The sequence below is a fragment of the Lemur catta genome, chromosome X, assembly GCF_020740605.2.
Source record: "Lemur catta isolate mLemCat1 chromosome X, mLemCat1.pri, whole genome shotgun sequence".
In the NCBI taxonomy this organism is placed as follows: Eukaryota; Metazoa; Chordata; class Mammalia; order Primates; family Lemuridae; genus Lemur; species Lemur catta.
Genome location: NC_059155.1, coordinates 3,905,934 through 3,927,096, shown reverse-complemented (window position 1 = coordinate 3,927,096; position 21,163 = coordinate 3,905,934). Strand labels below are relative to the sequence as shown.

Below are 21,163 nucleotides of genomic sequence, written 5' to 3'. Positions count from 1 at the left end.
TAACTCATACCATACAGTTCATCCTTTACAATTTAAAGGTGTTTTAGTATATCCAAAGTTGTGTAACTATCAGCACAATTTTAGAACATTTTTATTATCCCAAAGATAAACCTGTACCCATTATTAGTCACTCACCACTCCTCAATCCCCTAGAAACCGTTAACTTTGCTATCTCCATAGATCTGCCCACTCTAGACGTTTCATATAAACAGAATCATACAATATATGCAGACTTTATCTTTAACGCTCTCATTTTTAGAATTACAGCAGACACTACTAATGTTAAAAGCTGGATCAAGTACAGAACTGAGAAATGCGAGGGTCCAGGTAACGTGTCGGTTCCACAATGAGGCTCTCTTTAAAATCTCATCAGTGAGCCTCTCTTTGTTGGATGGTTTCAATTGATCCCTGAAGTTTACAGAAGCTGGAACAGCATGATGCTGGAGAGCACAGATGTTGCAGCTAACTACATTCAGATTTCAACTCTGCAACTCACTATTTGACCTTGGACAGGTTATTTAACTTCTCTGGACTTTGGTTGCTATTATCCCTATTTTACTTCATTATTATTGGGCAAAATGAATGAGTTAATAATACATGCAAAGGGCTTAGAACCACCCAGTATATGTTAACAATTAGCTTTTATTTTTGAGTACAAAAGTATAATTATTGAATGCCCACACCATAACCAACTATACAAATTAATACTGACCTTAGAAATAACAGGAAGAAAGTTTACTACTTTCTTCTACTGCTGCTACTACAGGGATAGCACATGGCTGGTGGTGACAGTGATAAAGTGTTTTTTTAAAGTACCTGACAATAATGGCTCTAATGACAATGGGAAGCAGTGTGGCACTCTGGAAATTGTACTAGATATATGAGCATAGGCCCTTGGCTGTCTCTCCCTTACCAAGCAAGGAAAGTTCATCCATATCTCCATCTATAAAACGACTATGTTGGACTATGCGGTTTGATAATAATTAGAGGCTATAATGAAGTTTTCAAAAATCAGCTACCCTTTCGGTTACAGAGTATTTTGTCCCAAACCCCTAATAATCAAGTTTTAATCCTTTTTATTAAAAAAACATTGATTTTTGGCTACTTTGGCTTTAAACCAAAATTTGAAATTTAATTCCCTATATATGCTAATTACAGGACTCTAACCATCTCTCATTTTTGATCCTAAAAAAACAAAACAAACAAACAAAAAACGTTGTGATGATTGAAGCTTAAGCCTCTCCTGTAACAGAGGAGAAGAGGAGGACCTAGAGGGTGTGTGACACAGCCCTGTAGGAGTTAGTGGAAGGGCCAACTCTAGCCTAGGTCTCCTAACACTGCAATGTCCTTTCCACCTACAGAAGAAAAGTGTTTCTAAGTGGTCTCTTGAAAGAAGCCAGGTTGGATATGATGTTCCAATCTCAGCAAAGGAGTTTTAGACTAAGAAACACAGTTAAGAGAACTCAACTCACCCAGCCAACCACTGTTTGCGGCCTCTAAGCCTCAACAATTCTTACCTGTTTTATTTATTTACAGCACCTTATAACAGTGTTTGACACCCAATAGGTACTTAATAGGTATTTGTTACATGAATGAATGAACTGGGCAATGAAGACTTGGCCAAGGAACTTAGTGGTTGTTTGTCCAACATTTCACTTAAGCCAGGAATTCATGCAAACTTATTTTTAAAATAGTACAACAAGCCCTTGGCTAATTAGGATGCTGCAGGCATGACGGTTCTGGGCAAAACTGTGGTGTTAACTTATACCCCTTTGAAACAATTTGCACCAAAAATAATTTAAGCATTCCTATCCTCCCTTATAGACTTTTCCCATGAAGCAGACATTTCAAATTAAGATAGAGTTGTCCCTCAGTATGGGGGTGCAATTGGTTGGTTCTGTGGAAGCAGAACCCTTGGATACAGAGTACCAAACCTCCTCTACTACGCCTGTCCTTTTTCCAGACTAAAACTATTTACCCTTTATGTTGAATATGCAAAAGAAGATTACACAAAACATCTGAAGGAGACATAACTGGAAACATTAAAACAAATGCTGGCCATTTTTTATGCTTATTTTAAAACTCTAAAAGCAGAATTAGAAAATAATTTTGACCTCCACCTCACAGGGCCTTTGCAAATGAAATCTAAGACACCAAGGGGAGCTCTATTTTCCAGATTCCCCTGACTTGAGATCAAGGGCCCTTGCTGAGTGGTTTTTCTGAACTTTGTGTCCAAAGCAGTGACAAAAGGTAAGCAGGCTTTCTCTTTTGATCTTCCTTAATCCGATTTACTACTTTGCATTTAAGTTCAAACATGGTTTTTCTCTGGAGGCTCCCCTGATGGCTGTGGAAACATACTAAGTCTTAAAAATTGACTTCTAAAAGCTGCCAGTGTCATGGATGTAGAGAGACAGGAACACTCATACACTGCTGGTGGGACTGCAAACTAGTGCAACCTCTGTGGAAAGCAATATGGAGATACCTTAAACAGATACAAGTAGACCTACCATTTGATCCAGCAATCCCATTACTGGGCATCTACCCAAAAGAACAAAAGACATTCTATGATAAAGATATCTGCACCCGAATGTTTACAGCAGCACAATTCACAATTGCAAAGATGTGAAAACAACCCAAATGCCCATCAATACATGAGTGGATTAATCAAATGTGGTATATGTATACCATGGAGTACTACTCAGCTATGAGAAATTATGGGCATATAGCACCTCTTATATTTTCCTGGATAGAGCTGGAGCCCATTCTACTAAGTGAAGTATCCCAAGAATGGAAAAATAAGCACCACATGTACTCACCATCAAATTGGTTTCACTGATCATCACCCAAGAGCACATTTAGGAATAACATTAATCGGGTGTCAGGCATATGGGGGGGAGGGGATGGGTGTAGACACACATAATGAGTGAGATGCGCACGATCTAGGGGATGGACGCACTTGAAGCTCTGACTGGGGGGGAAGGGCAATATACGTAACCTAAACTTTTGTACCCCCATAATATGCTGAAATATAAAAAAATAAAAAATACAAAAATACAAAAATAAAAGCTGCCAGTGAACAAGAAGTTATGAATGAGCCAGCCTCTCAGTTCAAAATTCCAGGTCTTTCTAAGGTAGCTCTCCTTACTTGGAAGTCTGTTTTGGAAAGGAAAAAAAAAAAAGCCAAACACTTAGGGCAGTGGTGCTCAATACTACCAGATCCAATACTCTCTTTGTTATAAAATAAATTTCTGTAAAGCCTCCTTTGCTACTATGAAATGAAAATCATAGATATTATCAATCTAAACACAATTTTAGAAAGTCAACACACTGCCTTAACTCCAATACAAAGGAGACATAATAGTACAGTGATTTATCAATAAAATAATACATTTTTCAATTTATTACACCAAAACAAAAACACCCCCCATTTCCAGTTTAGCCTCTAGGGGGAGTGTAACCCCCAAGGAGAGAACCACTCGCAGAGTTCTGCTCTGTACCTGGAGTCCCAGCAAATGCAGGATTTATTAAACTTATGACTTTTTGCATTAAAATTGCTCTGATTACAGGCCACCTAGGAGGCAAGAAAATAACAACATACCTTGAGACATCCTCAACCTAATCACTCTCTAGCCAAAAATGTTTACAACCCAGCCATTTTGAGACCATGTACACTATCAATTTAATGTCCACATTTGCTTAAGGGGAGGGGTGCTCAACCCACCAGAAAATAAATTATAATCTGCAAAAGTAGGAGTTTATGTCGTTTTTATACATTTGCCTTTGAACAAGGGGTTGGCAAACTTTTCCTGTAAAGGGCCAGATACCCAGATGTCTGTTGTAACTACTCAGCTCTGCATTGTAGTACTGAAGCAGCAATGTGGAAATGAATGAGTGTGCTATATTCCAATAAAATTTTATTTACAATAACAGGCTGTTATGCCCTGCTTTAAACTAGTAAGATAAATTATTTCCAAATGAACTTTCTTCAGCCAAAGCAAATAATAGTCATATCCTTTTAAACTAAAAAATAAGCTATTAACCGCACCATTCAGAGCTTGTCAAAAATGCTGCTATACCCTGCTGCAAAACAGTGTGATATAGTTGAGAAAAAGGAAGGGATTCTGTATTCAGACCAACTTGGGCTTCAAATCCCAATTCTGTCACTTAATTACTGCAGTTCCCTATCTGTAAAATGGGCATGATACACACTACCTACTTTCATGGGGCTCTGATGAGAAGCAAGTAAAGGGATAGCACACCAAAATGGCATAACAAAGGTGCTCAAATACCACTTCTCTTCCTACCTTAGATGCTTTCAATGAACTCAAATCATTCCTCAAACTGGCACTAACATGCTAAGCTGGTCATCCAGAAAATATATGGTATCTCTGACTGCCTAACCATTCTGCATACAGGTTTTCTAAGATAACCAGTCTGATCTTGCCAAGACTCTAACCAACCTTACAGCAGTTTACCTTCAAAATATGCCCACTTGCATTAAAAAAGAAAACACTTGACGCCTAACCCAGGGAAACTTTCCATGGAATCCCTAACATAGAGATCTCATATCATTACCTTCTATTCTGGCCAGATGTCTAGAAAAAGGCTAGAAATCTAACTGTATTTATTCCAAAACAGTTCTCCCGCCCCAAGTAAGTGGCTTACTATCCACAAAAATGCATGTTAACACATACATATTGGAGCTTCCAAATTTGTCTTGGACACTTCAAATATTAGCGCTAAAGGGTATTTGATTTGATGATTCCTCTTTGATAATTAGAAGATGTTAAATAGTATTTCATTTAGAAATTCACTCTTTGTATTATTTTGATATTTATAATTCATTTTAAACAGCATGATATACCTACTTCTACTTCTTTAAATGTTATAAAGTCCTTTGGATAAAAATAATGTAATTCAGACACAGTGGAGAATGCATTTTTTGAATCATTTTTTCCAGTGGTTAGTGATGGATCTGAGCAGATCCATTCATCCTATTTCTTGGTCCTTTCATGACAAATGGCACATCTTCAAGACAGCTGACTGGCCTTAGCAGCCTGAGTTGTGGCCATGAAACAGGGTAACTTTAGAAACTCTTCATAAATTGAAATTGGTATGGTAAATTAACTATTAGAAAAATCACCTAACATCAGGGTAAATTTTTTAATGTACAAAGGCTGCCTAGCAATACTGCATACACTTAAACAGATTGTTAAAAAATTTATTGCTGAATTTAATAGTCAAATACCTGCTAGTAAACAAAGTTTTAAAATAGGAACAAGATCAAGTTCCCATCAACCTGCCAATTTCAAAACTTATGAACCCAGCTGATCTGCTCAATGAAAATAACTATTTTGTTGAACTCTTTTCCCCTGAGAGAACTATTCACAAAAAGTAGACTTTAAATTTATAAGTAAAAGGTACTTCCTTAAAAGTTAAAACAGGAATTGTTGAAGTATAAAAACATGTAAATAGTTATAATTATTATAGTAATGAAGGTGCCAGTTCAAAACAACTCCTTACTTTCCAAGTAAGGAGCTTCTCAGCTCTGGGCTAAGAGACCCCGAAGAAAAGCCCAGGGACTGGGCGTTACTGCCAAAGACTTTTCCAACTGGAATTAGATTTTTCCAACTGGAATTAGTGGTGGAGAGAGAGGAAAGAGAAAGAATTCTAGAGTAGATGTGCACAGTTTCCAGAAAAATAGAAAAGGCTAGAGATGATAACCTGCCATTTGAAACAATTCCTCCAGGGACTTTCACTTGAAGGTAGGAGCATAAGTTTTGTTGGCACCAGGTCCTTATTTACCGGCTTCAAGACACAGGAAGTTTTTCCCACCTCCCTCAGGCACATGCATGCACATACATGCTCACACTTCACTTCTCTGTACATACTTCTAATACAGTTGGCCCTCTATGCCCATGAGTTTCACAACCACGGATTCAACGAACCTTGGATCGAAAATATTTGGAAAACAAAAATACCAATACAACAAAAAATACAAATAAACATTACAAATAAGTTTTAAAACACAAATACAAAAAGTACAAAACAAAAATTCAAACACAAATACAAATTTTATGTGTGTAGGTTACATGCGAATACTATGCCATTTAATACATGAGACTTGAGCATCTGCAGATTTTGGTATCCTCTGGGTCCTGGAACCAATCCCATACAGACACCAAGGGACCACTGTATTTCACTTCTCACACTGTACTGTACTTATCCATTGACATTTTGTGTCTCTTCTCTCTTCGATTTCTAGAGCTTCCTAAGGACAAGGGCATGTTTTCGGTTCTGGCACCAGCACAAAGCACGGTTTGGGCACTCAGTGTTTGGTGATGAAACGAATACAGCATCACCCTCATAAGCTTTCATGACGTTAAAGAAGTCTTCAGCCATTAAAGATACTTCAACCTACCTCTCTAGGGCTCATTTGTGTGTTTATAATGCCCTTGCGTATCTTTATCATTTTCTGCATATATAGAACTCTAAATATGTTGATTTTCCATATTTCTGAACTTTTTTATAAATGAAATCATTACACATTTTTCTGTCCCTTGCTGTTCTCACACAGTATTGTTGTGAGAGTCAAATGCCAATGCATTTCCACTGCTGCATAGTAATCTGCTGCTCCACACTTGGTTTTCCCAGTCTCCTCTCAGTGGTCACTGGAGCTGTTCCCAGGTCTTGCTATCACAAACAGTGCTGTTAATAAGCATCCTTGGAAATGTCTCCCATTCCCAGCACATGTGTGTAGGAACCACAATGGTACTTTTGCACCAGATTTCCTTACACTTTGTCTGATCTAGGAGCATATATATATATATTTTAAATCAAAGTGTATGGAGAAGGTGGATAGTAATTGAAACCATAGGCAAATCTACCATTGGAAATGAAATGGAATCCCAGGCTTGTCAACTCTAATTTAAGCAGATGGGCGGTGTATAAGTTTCTGGTGGCTGCTGGAACAAAGTACCACTAACTAGGTGGCTTAATACAACACAAATGAATTCTCTCACAGTTCTGGAGGTCAGAGTCCAAAATCGAGGTGTCAGCTAGGCCATGCACCCTCTGGAGCCTCTAGGGGAGGATGCTTCCTTGCTTCTCCCTAACTTCTGGTGGTAGCTGCAACCCTTGGCTTTCTTGGCTTGCAGCTGCAGCACTCCAACCTCTGTCTCTGTTGTCACATGGCATTCTACCTGTGTGTCTCTGTGTTTTAACACGGTATTCTCTCTTATAAGGACATCAGTCATGTTAGATTAAGGACCTACTGCACTCCAGTACTGCATGACCTCATACTAACTAACTATATCTGCAATGACACTATTTGCAAATAACGTCATATTCTGAGGTATGGGAAGGTGTTAGGAATTCAATGTATCTTTTTGGGGGATACAAATCGACCTGTGACAGGCAGGTTAGCTACAGAAATTAAACAATCTATAAAATGGTCATGTCAACATTTGGTTACATTCAGAACAATTTTGTTTGTCAATCCACCTATAAGCACACAGTGAAATACCTATTAAATTAACTAGTACTGAAATATTAATATGGCTTCTTAGAAGAAATAATAAAATGACACCAAGCTAATCATTCTGAGACATGCCTTCTACAGCATATACAATTACTTAATCCCATTTCCTAAGGGTTCAAAAATCAATCAATAAATACATAATGGGCAAATACTCTGGACCACAATTGGAGATTCCCCCCCCAAAAAAAAATGTGACAGGTCTTCAAGGAGCTGACCACTGAGTTGGGGAGATGAGGAACAAACATAAGACAACTTAAATAAAGATAATGAATAGGTATAAAAAAAGTTAAATAGTAATAAAGACAATAATAGAGGTGATACAATATGACTGAAGCAAAACAGAATATCTGCTTATGGCTAATGATCATAGCTTTCATTTACTGATTGTCTATTATCTACCAGGCATTGTTCCAAGCACAGATTAAGTCATTTAATTCCCACCAACATCCTTAGAAGGCAACTAGTATTACTATTGTCATATGACAACTGACAAACACCAGGGAATGAGAAGGTTAAACAACTTGTCTGCTATAATAACTGTTGAAAGTGGAATTGAAACCCAGGCAGTCTGGCTCTCTTACCCACTAACATAACTGTCATTCTAATTCTCTAATAGATGACCAAATAAAAATAGGGACATTATGCTTCCTGCTTGCATAGTTGGATTAAAAAAAGTCTTTTTGGAATTCCATCTATGTGATAAAACCTGATGGTCACAAAGAAGGCCCGTAGCCTTCATTTTACAGATGAGTAAACAAATAAGGACTTTCCCCCCAAATCCATATCTGTGAGTCACTGAAATAGTACAACCCTTCTTGTTTGTCCACTGCCATATTACTTTCTATCATGGAAGTCTTTATTAAAACTATATTAAAAAGAAATGAAAGCTTCATTACTAGTGGACAAAAACAGAATAAATACCCCATGAAGGGCCACTATGATATAACGAGGCACTTGTTAAAAAGCCTAGTTAAGTGAGTTATTCTTCAAAGTACTCCCCTTTGATGGTGTGCATGCATTCCAGTAATGCTATCACTGTTCAAAGTATTCTTTGAATTCTTTTGAAACTGCCTTTAGAGTTTAAAGCGACATAAGAAATTATCTCATGAATTTTAACCATATCTCAATTTTTAAACCAAAAACAATGCTCCCCAAAGCACCAGTGCCCACTTTGTATATTTAACAGATGTGTCTCAAAATGATTCTGACCTAGAGCCAAATGCTGAATCCTCACTCAATGACTGATACTATTGAGGATTTTTTAAAAAGGTGCCATGGTCTCTGAAGTCAATTGCAAAAAAGAATTCCAAAAATGGACTGAATAACTTTGATTTGGAACTTCCTGACCCTCCTCTACATGGGGTTTTGGAATGCTGCCTAGGGTCTTTTAATTGTTGAAAATGCTAGGCTTGATACATCTTAATTAGTCCTAATTTACAAGAGCAGGTTGACCATGAAGGTTAGTAGAGATCAGCAGTAGGAGTAGTAGCTTGCCTAACAGGCAGTTAGCCACAGTAGAAAAGAAGTGTGCAAAGGGAATCCCTAAAGACGGGCTTAATTAGGATTCGAGGAGATTCAGAAAGAAAAAGACTTGCAGTGATCCAGACAGTACAAACAATAGTTATCTTCCTACTTGGGGCAATTGTCTCTTATTCCAACCACAAATGCAAGCGACCACCCGTCCCTGTGACAGAAGATAAAAGGACCGAACTCACACATTTCTGGAACTTGGCACTATTGGCAGAGAAGGTTTTGTAGATGTGAAAGAAATAATAAAAAAAAAGGCAGAACTAAAAAAAGGCAAGGAGATGAAGATGAACCAAAACCAGTATCAAAAGGATGGCAAAGAAAGAGAGGATGAAGAAATTCCAGTTCTAAAACAATGACACACATGAATCTGAGAGAATTTCCATGCCTTTTGAAGGAGCAGTATATGCTGTTCCACAGAAGAATAAAAAAAATTCCCAAGCTCCAGATGAAAATTCTGTTATCAACACAAGGAGGAAAAGCTGGGTAGTGGTGGTAGAGAATGGGTATGAATGTGGTGATATGTATAAGGCTATTCATGAGGTATATTATCTCCCTGAAGATTGCATCTGAGACATGGATTCTACAAAACAATTCGACATCTAATCATGATAAATAAAAAAAACCTCTCAAAGTAGGACTAGTCAAGGGCACCTGTGAAAAACTTATAGCTGACAACACAATGGTGAAAGAAGGATGGTCACTCTTATCACTTTCATTTAACTTCTTTTAGAGACTCTAGCAAGTTTAATAAGAAAAAGAAATAAAAGGTATAACATATTGGAAGAAGTAGAAATGTATTTGCAGACATGATCATGTATGTAATCATATTACAGAAAAACTAGAATTAGTAAATTTAGCAAGGTTGCATGATACACAAAGCCAATACAAAAATTAATTGTATTTGTATTGTTAGCAATGAACAAATAGACATTGAAATATAAAAGTGCCATTTGCAATAACAGAAAAATTGGAATACTATGGATACATTTAACAAAACATGCCAAGAACCATACACTGAAAACTACAAAACACTGCTGAGAGAAATTAAAGATGACCTAAATACATCGAGAAATATATTATGCTCAAGAATCAGAATACTCATTATTGTCATGATGTCAGACATCAATATAGATCAGTATCTATAAAGTCAATGCAATCCCTATCAAAATCCCAATGGTTTTGCTCTAGAAATTGACAACATGATTCTAAAATTTATATGGAAAGGTAAAGGACCAACAATAGTTAAAACAATCTTGAAAAAAAAAAGAACAAAGTCAGAGTACTTCCACTACCTGATTTCCAGACTTACTATTATGCCTCTGTAATCAAGACAATGTAGTACTGGTAAACATGCAGATAGATCAACAGAACAGAATAGAGTCCATAATTAGGCCCATCTTTTTTGAGGTCCGAGTAAGGACCTCAAAGGATTTTCAGCAAAGATACAAAGTTGATTCAATGGGAAAATGAGAGTCTTTCCCATAAATAATGCTGGAACAATTTGATGTCCATATGGAAAAATAAATGAACCTTGACCCCTCACACAATATACAGAATTAACTTGAAATGGAACATAGACAGATTAGTTTTATATTGCTGCATAATAACTTAGTAGCTGTAAGCAACACACATTTATCATCTCCCAGTTTCTGTAGGTCAGAAGTCCAGGCACAGCTTGACTGGGGTCCCTTGCTCAGGGTCTCACAAGGCTGCAATCAAGGTGTCCACCAGGCTGCATTCTCATCTGGAGACTCAGATTGTTGGCAGAACTCATTTCCTTGAGGCTGCATGGTTGAGGGCCGGGCTCTTTCCTAGAGACCACCTACACAGTTCCTTTCCATGTGGCCTTCCTCAATATGGCTGCTCACTTCAAGTCAGCAAGGAGAATTTCTCACCTCAGCGGGGACCCAGACTCCTCTTTTAAGGGTTTTTCTGCTGATTAATTCAGGCCTACCTAGGATAATCTCCCCTTTAACTCAAAAATCCATTGCTTGTGACCTTAATTACATACCCAGAATCCCTATACTTTTTCCATATTCTATTCCACATTCTTGAAGCAAGTCACAGGTCCTACTCGCACTCAAAGCAAGGGGATTATACAGGGTGTGAACACCAGGGGTTAGAAATCAGGGAGGCCACCGAAGGGTGTGTCTGCCACAATAGATCTAAACATAAGAGCTAAAACTAATAAAAGTTCTAGATAGGAACACAGGGGAAAATTTTTGTGAACTTAGGTTAGGCAAACATTTCTTAGACCACCAAAAGCACAAAGTGTAAGAGGGGGGCAAAAATGGGACTTCATTAAAATTAGAAATCTTTGCTCTTCCAAAGGAGAGTTAAGAAAATGAAAGGCAAACCATAGTCTGAGAGAAAATCTTTGCAAATCATGTATCTGATAAAGTACTTGTATCCAAAATATTTAAAGAACTCTCACAACTTAAGAGAGACAATCCAATTTAATAAGAAAAAGGCAAAAGATTTGAGCAAGTACTTCACCAAAAAAGATAAGCTTAATGGCCAAAAAGAACATGAAGACATGCTCACCATCACTAGTCCTTAGGAATGTTCAAATTAAAACCACAGTGAAATACCATTACACACCCACATAAATGGCTAAAATTTTAAAAGGCAGACAATAACAAGTGTTGATGAGGAAGTGGCTCCATGGGAATGCAAAATGGCACAATGACATGGCCACTTTGGAAAACAGTCTGACAGTTCCTTGTAAAGTTAAACATACACTAAGCATACAACGTGGCAATGCCACACCTAAGTATTTATTCAAATAAAAACATGAATCCACACAAGGACCTGTAAGTGAATGTTCATAACAGCTATATTCATAATGGCCCAAAACTGAATCCATGCAAATGTTCATCAGCTAATGAACTGATAAGTTATGTTACAACCATATAGCAACTGAAAGTCAGGAACTGCTGATACATGCAACAGCAGAAAAATGAATATAAAAAGCAGTATACTAAGTGAAAGAAGCCAGCCACAAAATACCACATAAGCCTATCCCCAACAAATTTCAAAGAACTACTAGCATTCACACCATATTCTCTGACCACAATGCAGTTAAGTTAGAAATAAGTTTTAAAAATACATTTGTAAGTTTAAAAATACACTTCTAAACAGCTCACAGGTGAATGAAATAAACACAATGGAAATTAGAATATGCTAGAACTAAAGAATAATGAAAATACTATGTTGCAAAACATCTGAACAGCAGAATAAATCCAAAGACTGAAGAAGATGAAGAGAAGAGCAATTTCTGGTATATATTTTAAGTAAAAAGAGCAAGAGGCTGAGTGGTGTATGAAGCACGCTTTTTTATGTATGAGAAAATCGGGACCTGGAGCGCATGTATGTACGTGCTTGCTCAAATATGCAAAACAAGAAACACAGAAGAACTAATAAAACTGATTATCTATTGGAGGGGGGGCGGAAACAGCATGCCTGGCCTGAGAGCGGGATGGAAGCAAGACTTTTCTGAATATACCTTGATATAAATTTGACTTTAAAACCATATAAAGTTTTTATTCATTAAAAAATTAATCAAAAGGAAAAAAATCCCTAAAAATGAAAACAAATGAACATAATTATATATCAACTTGTTACTACAACCACAACACAAGCCTCTGGTAAGACTAATCAAGAAAAAAGAAGGCACAAGTAAACAATAGTAAGACACAGGAATGAAAAGACGACGCCACAGGTATGGCCGACATTAGCTGGCAGTTTAAATTTTCCCAGGACCAGGTGGCTCTATGAGCAAGTTCTATCAACATTCAAGAACAAGCAACTCTGATTTTACACAATCTTCCAGAAAACAGAAGAAAGATAATACCTCAACTCACTTTATAAAGCTACCGTAATCATGAGACCAAACTTGACAAAGATAGCACAGGAAAATGAAAGCCAATCTCACGAACACACATGTAAAAATTCTGGAGAAAATATTGCCAATCAAATCCAGCAGTAAGAAAGATCATGACCATGTTGAGCTCATCCCAGTGATGTGAATTTAGTTCATGCTACAAAGTTATATATTAGAAAATGCCTTAAAATAACCAACCACGTTAACAAATTCAATAAGGGAAAAAAACATATCTCCATAAAGGCAGAAAAGGGATTTGATAACATTCAACATCCACTTATGATGCAAAAAATATGCACTAGAAGTGCGTCAACACAAAACCTAAAGTAAACCTAATATTTTATGGTAAAACATTGAAAACATGCACCTTCTCAAATACAAATCCTATGCCCCTCCCTAGACCTACTGAATCAGAAACTCCAGGCAAGATGCCAGGGAACTTGTAGTTTTGCAAGAGCCCCTCAGGTGACTCTGATGCGGCTTGCTACTCTTTTCGATCCACAGAGCAGCAGCATCGGCATCACCTGGGAGCTAGAGTGAAATGAGAAGAGAAAGCTCTAGCCCCATCCCAGACCCACTGAGTCAGAATCTGTGTTTCAACCTGAAGTCCAGAAGATTCATAACACAATGAAGTCGGAGATGCGTTCCTATAGCAACTGTTCTCAGTCCGAGCTGTATGCCAGAATCACCAATAACACTTCTTTTAAAAATGCAGATATCAGAATCTCACCCCAGATCAATTAAATCTGAGTGTCTGTGGGTGAAGCCGGGGCAGCAGGTAGTTAAAACACCCCAGGTGATGCTAACGAGCAGCTGGCATGGCAAACCACTGGTCTGTACTATTCCCTCAGCGAAGAAACTTTTATTTAAGGACTCTGCTCCCTCTCTGAAAAGCCAGAGAAGAAAGAGGCATTCCTCGAGTTCTCTGAAGTTTCCCCCAAAAAACAAGCTTGCATTTCACACATATACCAACAATGCCCTCTTAATATGGCTTACAAAACTGAAAACTGAAACCAAGAAAAGGCCCTGTGGTCAGAGGAGCTGTAGGAAGTTGCAGCGGAGGTTGCAAACCCAGAAGTCAGACTTGCCTGGGTTCAGATGCTGAGGCTGCTGTTTCCTAAGTGCCTCACCTGGGACCTAACCGCTTGGAAACTCAGTGGGGAGCTTAATAGTTTCCACCTCAAAGGGATGCTGTGAGGATTCAAATGAGACATTAAGTAAAAGCACTGGGCTGCGGGCTTGGCAAAGATTACACCTCACATTAATGTAGGTTATTACAAAGGTGGCTGTTCAGCATTAACAGTGACTCTGACGAAGTCATCAGCAAATCAAGGCCAAATGTATCTTCAAAGCTGCACTGTCCAACACTGTAGCGACTAGTACCTGTAGCTCCTGAACACTTGAAATGTGGCTAGTCCAAAGTAAGAAGTGCTATAAAGTAAAATACACACCAAATTTCAACAACTTAGTACCAAAAAAAGGAAAAACATCTCATTAGTTACGTTTATTACATGTCAAAATGATAATATTTCGTATATACTGGGTTAAATAGAATATATTACAATGTATTTCACCTATTTACTTTTTTAATGTGGCTACTAGGAAATCTTAAATTACACATGTGGCTCCCATTCTCTTTCTATCGGTTAGCACTATCTCAAATGACGGGGAAGCCAAGATAGGAACTACTACCATTAGACCAGCCTTCCCAAGCCTTAATTTATATACAAATCATCTGGTGGTCTCATTAAACTGCAGATTCTGACTGAGCAGTCTGCAGGGGGCAGGGTGGGGGGGTTGGTGGGTGTGGGACAGGGACTGGGGAGCAAGGGTGATCTTTACCAATAAGGAGAAACTGTTTCATGACAGATGTGATGAGAACCTCTGGGAAAATGATTAGAGTTGATAATAGTGAAGAAAGGAAATGGCCGGCAGGGTTAGATTCAGCCTCAACTTCTAAAACCATCAGTTCTCTCTCGCAGCAAAGGATCCAAAGTCCTAGCTCTGTGAGGGCGGTAGGGACTGCATGCTTCTCTCTGCCCGGAACTAACATGGGCAAGAACACCTGAGAACCAGGAAACTCAAAATGAAATATTGGCTGGGGTTTCTTACATCTGGCTAGTCATATAACCAGTGTCAACTGCAGCACCCTCCTGGGGTCTCACTGAAATCAAGTGCAAACTTTCCCTTCTCACTGTTAGCCACAAACAGCACTGACCAGCTGGTGGTACATTTCACGTCCTGGCTAGGGATGACTGCCGAGCAGGTTCATTTCCTAGTTCAGTAAAGCAGCCTGGGCCAATTACAAGCCTGCTGGAATTAAGCACAGTCCCTATATTCTCCTAAATCTCCACCTAAGTAATCTCAGGGCCATAAAGCAATGTAAAGGTCATATAAGGGAATTTAAAGCACCACCACTCAATGCTACGAATCTCCCTTACAGCTCACCTCTGTCTCAATAACCCCCACGAAGGAGAAAGGATAACACGGGGCCATAGCAGCCCATTCCATTTTAAGAGGCTCAGGGAAATAAAGAATGCTTCCTTCTCAAAAAAAGTTCAAGGACATGATATCAATACGTGACAATTATCACATGCTAAAGAAAGGACATCCCTGTGTGTCTATTGTCAAGGTTTGTAGGCAAGGGATAAGAGCTGAATGAGTTACAAACAAGTTACTTTTATTTTTATTCTTTCAATTATTCCCCTTGAACTTCTCTTACCCCTTCCCATCCCAAACATACTAGCAAGCAAAGCAAAAACTAACCTATACTCAAACTGCTCATGACAAGAGTCCAAAACTCAAGAAGCTGAGAAAAAAAGGGTGACAAAGCAATCACTGAATTCAAAGAACTTTCTTATTCATTTTCTATTTGACCACTGCAAGAAAAGCTAAGCATGAGCCCCATTTCATCTTACAGACAGAGATCAAGATCTCTAGACATACAACAGAATTGGTTAAAATGAACATGTCTGAACAAGTCTAAGCTGGACTTTCTTGTCCAATTCAAGCCAAAGAATGTTTACTAAATGCCTACTGTGTGAATAGGGCCATCTTGACACAACCAGAAAAATGTCTCCAAACTCAGTCCTTTTTGTTACAAACATGGAGGATGAAAAAAAAACTGAAATATGTAGGAGTTACCATCAAGAGAAAGAGTCAAGGAACAGCAATACTAAAGTAATAAGTACATGAAATTTTGAAGAGCTACTTATAGAGTCATTTCACGATACTGAGAAACAAATTCAAGTAACAAGAAAAGGGCTCTCAGGCACCCATCCTGTTCAAGCAAGGAAGATGGTAGGAACCTTTAGCAATCAAGTCTCTGGATCTCTTCTTCAGAACCTGGATCACTTTTCATCCTAACTCTGGAACTACAAGCATCCAGTGTAGCATGAGGAACAGGTCAGGGCCACAAGCCTGACGGCCCAGTCTTTCTTGACTGGAAAAGGGAAAGACTTCCATTCTGAGACACTGTGAAAGAGACAGGCAAAATTCCCCAAAGCAGGGATCACCTTGCTATCACCCTGTGATTGCTGGTTATACAGTACTACCATTTTAGGAATAAATGAAATGGTAACTTGCTAAAGTATGCCAATGCCTTCAGGCCCCTATGAGAGAGACAATAAAACACCTGCATATTTCAGTGCTGAAAGAAGAGGGAGACTGAGGCAAAGAGGCCACACTACAGCTAGGGGGAAGACAGGACAACAACAGGAAGGACAGCTGTTCTCTTATATCAGTTCTCCAAATAGCAATTGCTTATATAACACATTAATACAATAATAATAATACTGCATGCTTTATAAAGAGCTCTGATGCACATTTGATTCTCTGAAGAACTCTGGAAACTTGGCAGGGCAAGTTTTATTAGTTCTATCTTACAAACAAAAGAGCCAGCAGCAAGGTTAAATGACTTGTCCAGTGTCACAGAGTTAAGGGGGAGAACCAGGACCTGAACCCAGCTTTTGGAATCCAAATGCTGGAAGCTTTCTACCACCTCATCCAGACAAAAAGCTCGTTTACCATTGTTCCTCTGGCAGAAGCAGAAAGAAAGCACTAGTGCATGATGCCAATTTTCTAGAGATGCCTCCACATTCTTAAAAAGAAAAGGATGAGATTGTTGCAGTACTCACTGTAGAAAAATACATTACAAACATTTCCAATGGAAAACCATTCACCAACCACAGGATGGCAACTGAGTCTCTTGTATACTCTCACTTTCAAAGGAGAGGAATCGGAAGAAGGCCTCTCTTGCTCCATTATTGTTTGTAGCAACAAACAAAATATGGCCTAAAGTAATTTCTGAGTCCAAATGCTAAAGGCACAAGAACTGAGGACACTACTGCCAATGTCACCTGAAACTAAAAGCTCGTGACAACAATGAAGTGCAGAGAAATGCCTAGAAAAGCAAGCACACTGGATTTGCAGAAGTTTATTAAGACATAGCTAGGATCATTTTATTTCTTGAAAAGAAAGGTATTCCATATTTTTCAAGTCAGTAACAATTTACTTTGCTTGGGTGCCTACTATGTGCAAAATGCTATTCTATGCACTTAACACAGATTATCTGCTCATCCTCCCAACAACACTTTGAAGAAGGTATTGTTATTATTATTTTCATTTTACAGATAAGGAAACCAAGGCACAGAGGTAACTCTCGCAGGATCACACAGGTAATATTAGGGCCAGCTTTCAAATCCAAGCAGACCACCCAATCCAGACTCAACACCTTGTAGGCAAATGACAGTCACTGTCCCCCACATCTCCCAAAAAGGAATAATGAATGGAGAAACAAGAAAATAAAGAAAGCAGAACTTCAAAGAGGTCCAAAATAGGGAAGGGAAATCACTAAAGAATGAAAACAACCTATTATTCTGTTATAAAATGGAATAAACTTTAGAAATAACTAGAAACTGCAGCCTTTGAAATCCTCTGGCTGCTGCTTAAAAATGTCGCCTACTAATCCTTGAAGAGTCTCCACTTCTTTCCTTGTTTTGGAGCCCTCAACAAGAGCGAGAGCCATGTGTTTTCAGTGGTTTCTAAAGTACCTACATTTTGTTAATCCTCCTCTCATTTTGGAGCAAAGAATATTGAAGTAATTTTTGTGACTTTAATAATTTTTCAGACCTGTAAAATTTTTAAAATTTGCTTTGAAGCCATTAAACATACAAACTATGAGAACTGAGAAGGTACCTAAACGTATGAACTTTTACAGTAAGCCATCATTAATGCCATTTTATTAGTGAGTACTCTTGTTCCTAAGAAGTTGAGTGTTTCTTTATTCTAGAGCTAGAAATAAACTAGTTTCTTTACAAACCACACTACACAAAGATTGATAATCATTTCAGATAACAGGTTCACAGTACAAACCAATGCACAGGAAGAGAAACCCTTGTGTAAGGTAGCCTGAGAGTCCAGCAGACACTGGCATGAAATCAACAACCAATACTACCTCGGCTAGAGTGAGCTATCTACAGAAACAGTAAGGCATTTGAAAAACACTTCCCTAGGTGTTTGAAATCACCATTTGCATGTAAGGGAGAAAATGCAAGTAAAAATGAGCCTGTGATGAACTTACCATCCAAGAAGCACTCATTGGAGAAATGACTCCACAGAGTCTCTTTGATTCAGACAGATTTACTTTCAGATTTATTTGTTTTAATGGAACTGCAGCTCACAATCTAAAACTAGCAATTCAAAGTAATGCCCAAGTCACTGTCAATCATGCTAGTCTGTTTTATTATCATTGTAGAGTTTCAGAGCTCCATTTTTTTCACAGTGCTCCTTTCTGCCAGGAAACATCATTTTTTTATTGTCTGCCTCCCACACATAAACTCCTTAAGGCAGGGACCTTGTCAGTGGAGCTCTTTGCTGTCTTTCCAGTGCTTAGGACACCGTGGGAACACCTGTGTTTAATGAATGAAACCACTGACAACTTGATAAATGTTAGAACTTTCAGGTACAGAAACCAATCATTTAATAACCACCCTAGAATCTACAAGCCCCAATGAATATTATCCACCTTCAAGCACCTCAGGAGGCTGCTATACACTGGTGGTGCAGGCAGTGCCAATAGTTTGAATCTACTCCATGGCATGGAATCTCCTAAAGGGAGGTTTGATTTTGTGAAATAACCAAAAGGCATTCTGAGTCAAATCTGGTAAATACATGATTGTGACCAATATATGTGTCTGATGAAATCAAAACTGTCTATAAAGTAACAGGCCTGATTTGTCTTATTTGGCTGGTAAAGTGGTTTTGAAGGAAATCAAAAATGATTTTCACTATAGCAAAATTGCTGGTTCAGTCTCAACATTCTAAGGTGGATACTTCATGAGGAATAAAACTGAGCTGTGTTGAAAAGAACCCAAACTACACAGACACCAAGATATTCCCAGAGATCTGGCTTGTGACATTAGCTTTGCCATTAAGTTGTCCTGAAGCCTTGGTCATATTAGTTACCCTCTCTGGGCCTCAGTTCCCTCACCCAGGAAACAAACCAAAAACGTGAACTTCAAGGTCCCAGTCAATTCTAAAATGTTATGATTCTATTCTTGTGAAGATCTGGTATATCTGTTTACAAACCAGTCACAACCCACTTCACCTCATACCTTGTATGCTTCTATAAAGCCCATAATATATTTTTGCGGCAGATTCACTTCTTAATTGCTTAGGCAAATACTAAAATTAGTTTTCACTTCCTGAGCGCAGCAAAAGACAGTTAAGGGAGGCAACCCCGCCAAGGGCGCTTGCTCGTGCTCGTGTATACTTCCGACTGCGTATCAGGGAACTAACCGTTCGCTCTAAGATCTTCCCTCAACTGTTGCAAAAGCAGAGAAACCTGTGCGTGACACAGAAACATTGGCCGAGAGCGACCATCGAGGCTTTGCGGCCAGTGCGGGCTGCGGCCGCTCCGCCAGGGCCCACGGGGGATGCGGCGGGCGCCCACAGCGCGCAGAGGGCCCGGACGGAGGACCAGCCTCGGCGCGTCGCCGGAGAGGCAGGGCGGCCGCCCGGCCCGCTCACCGCCCCGGGACGGGGAAGCAAAGTCCGGGCAGCGGCCGCGACGTCCGTCCCCCGTTCCTCAGCCGGCCAGCCCCGCCGATCTTAGTCTGCCGCCGGCCGGGGAGAACAGGGGGAAGCCAGAGGCACCTGCCTGCTGCTCCCCGGCCGCAGCCCTGCCCCGCGGGGACGGCGAAGGCGCTGGGGCGAAACCCCCCACTCACCCCCGCGGGTGCGGCGAGGCCCCGCGCAACCCGCCAGCCCCGGGAGTCCCAACTTCCTCCTCCCGACCCCCGCACCACGGGTCCCCGAAGCACCCGGCTCGGAGCCAGGCCAGCCGCGAACGCGCACCCACCTCGGGCTCCGGGCGCCACCGCCGTTGCCAGGCTGCTCGGCTCCGGGGCCCTGCTCCGCCCCCTCCAGGGCCCGCCTCCCCGGCCTCCCCGCCCCCGGCCCCGGCCACCGCCCGGGGCCCTCCTCCGCGCGCCGGTTGGCGGTGCTGAGTCACGTGACGGGGCGGGGTGGGAGTAGGTGTCGGGTGGGCCGGCAGTGCCGCTCCGAGGGACTGGACTCTTTGCCCGCAAGGCTGCTGGGAAACCCTCTTTGAAGGGTCTGGCTCGTGGAGGCAGCTGGGAGCTGTAGTTCGCCATATGGTGCCGGGAATGGGCAGGGCTAAGATGTCAGGGGCCACCGCTGTAAGGGAAGTTGGAGTCGGTGACGAGCGGAGGCCTCTGGGAAGCGTAGTCCCAAGACTCCTGTCTCGGTTTCACTGTTGTCCAATAAAGGGGAAATTCAGAGGGAAAACTTCTCTAGATGAGATTTCAGCGGATGTCACTAAATTGAGCTATTATTGCGTACATAGGATTGCTATGTTGAGATACTATAAGGGAAACAGAGAAATTTCACTGACTCTGGTGCGGGATCTGCAATTCACAAACCCAGCTAACAGCTGGGGTGTCCTCATGCTGCGCCAGCACCTTTCCAAGAACGCTATTGACAGTTAGAGAAAGGAAACATTTCAGGCTAAAATTCCTTCTATTTTTTGAGGTTTGGATCAGACGACCATTACTACAGTAAAAAGGAAAGGAAAGGGGGAAAAAGAGAGATGGAAGACAAACTTCAAGAAGAGAATTCAGTGTGTAATCAAATAAAACTTAATCTGGTGCTTGTGCTGCATAATAATTATACATGAGCAGTTCGAGTAA

The 21,163-nt window shown here is 40.0% G+C and overlaps 1 protein-coding gene across 2 annotated transcripts in view; it reads right to left on the bottom strand.

Moving 5' to 3' along the window:
* The window catches only part of MTM1 (myotubularin 1), a 101,033-nt gene extending 80,661 nt beyond the window's left edge, over positions 1–20,372 (bottom strand). For both annotated transcript variants that reach the window (XM_045538402.1, XM_045538403.1), the window contains exon 1: positions 20,314–20,372. The gene's annotated coding sequence lies outside the window, so the exon portion shown is untranslated. The remainder of the gene's footprint in view (positions 1–20,313) is intronic.
* Positions 20,373–21,163: the final 791 nt, after the last annotated feature.